General features: G+C 56.3%; 1 protein-coding gene across 2 annotated transcripts in view; it reads left to right on the top strand.

Annotated features, from left to right (window-relative positions):
* Nucleotides 1–1481, top strand: part of SCN2B (sodium voltage-gated channel beta subunit 2) — an 11874-nt gene that overhangs the window by 1084 nt on the left and 9309 nt on the right. The window contains exon 1 of one of the 2 annotated variants that reach the window (XM_029957627.1): nt 429–676. The exons of the other annotated variant lie outside the window; for it this stretch is intronic. The gene's annotated coding sequence lies outside the window, so the exon portion shown is untranslated. Of the gene's footprint in view, nt 1–428; nt 677–1481 lie in introns of those variants that run through there. 2 annotated transcript variants of the gene reach the window in all.

Below are 1481 nucleotides of genomic sequence, written 5' to 3'. Positions count from 1 at the left end.
CTGGTGTGCTGGGCTGGATATCGGCAGGAGCATCACCCAGAGATGCCACAGAGCCCTTGACAGCTTGCCTCAAAAGGCCGTTAGCTCTGCTGGGTCACTGCACATATGAGCAACAGAGCGGGCGGTCATGGCAGCCTGGGCAGGACAAAGCGGGTGAGCCTTGGACTCAGATCTGGGTTTATAATTTTTTTAAATTTATTTTTGAGAGAGAGAGAGAGGAGAGAGCAGGGGAGGGGCAGAGAGAGAGAGGGAGACAGACTGAGCGGACAGCACAGAGCCCGACGCGGGGCTCGAACCCAGGAACCATGAGATCATGACCTGAGCCGAAGTCGGACGCTGAACCGACGGAGCCCCCGGGTCTGGGTTTAAAGTGGTCTTCGTCATTTCTTTCATGACCACAGGCAAGCTGCTTGAGCCTCCTGAGCTTCAGTTCTGTCCCGGGGGAGCTGGAGAGTGCCTGGCGTTTTTCGAGTCTGCACAAACCAGGTGCTCATAATGGCTGGACTTTGTGAACGCGGCTCAGGCGCCAGCGCAGGTGTCTTATTTAGGCCCCGCCGCCATCAGCGGTCCCACGAGGTGGACGCTGTTGCGATCCTCCTGTTGCAGATGAGGAAACAGCTACAGAGAAATGAAGTTACAGAAATTAAGTAACTTGAAGTCACTTGACTAGCATAAGGTGAGCGGAGATTTGAATCTTTTGTCTGACCACGGACACTGAGCTGCTGAATTCTGCCCCCAACGTTCGAGAAACGAGCTGCCCTATTAACAATAGTTGGTCAAAGAATCTCAAGTGCAGGCAAACAGATGGGGAGTTGGGCGTGGCCTGTGCGTAAGGAGCCAGGGATGGAAGACAGGTGACTCCTTGGGGAGTTCAGGAGCGCTTCCGGCAGGAGCAGCACAGTCTTGTGAGAGTCTGATCTAAGGGAAGAAGGGAAGGGGCTCCATAACCAGGACCAGGGTGTGTCTTAGGGGAGGCGGGGTCTGGAGTGAAGAGTCAGGGAGGGGGGGTGTGAGGTGGTGTCGGCAGATCTGGGTGGTAGAGGATGCAGGAAGGGGGATCTTGAACTTGAACTTGACCGATGCTAAGGTGGGGCATGCTCTGGCATTCCAAGGCGAAGGGGCTCAGCCGGGAGATGGAACTATGGCGGTTGGAGTGGCGTTGGTCTCCAAGACGGAGGAACAGATGACAAGGGAGGGTCTGTGGGGATGACACAGCAGGTCCCGGGGGAGGGGATGGGCTGGGCAACCTGCCATACACACAACAGAAGTAGGTGGGAGTCGTTTTTAGCTGGAAACAATCCACATGGCCGGACTTCCCAGAGGTTTTCCTAAGACCATTGGCTCTTCAGCCACCAGCCCGGTTACCAAAGTCTGGGTTCTGTTAGGCGAGGCCTCAGAAGTGGAGTCTGGCCCCCACTCACACCTGCCGCCCATGTCTGCTGCTGGCGGCAGAGATCCGGACCCAGGGGGGAGAATGCCTT

The sequence above is a fragment of the Suricata suricatta genome, chromosome 11 (genome assembly GCF_006229205.1).
Source record: "Suricata suricatta isolate VVHF042 chromosome 11, meerkat_22Aug2017_6uvM2_HiC, whole genome shotgun sequence".
NCBI lineage: Eukaryota > Metazoa > Chordata > Mammalia > Carnivora > Herpestidae > Suricata > Suricata suricatta.
The sequence above is the reverse complement of the archived record's forward strand: the minus strand, read 5'-3'. Positions and strand labels throughout refer to the sequence as shown.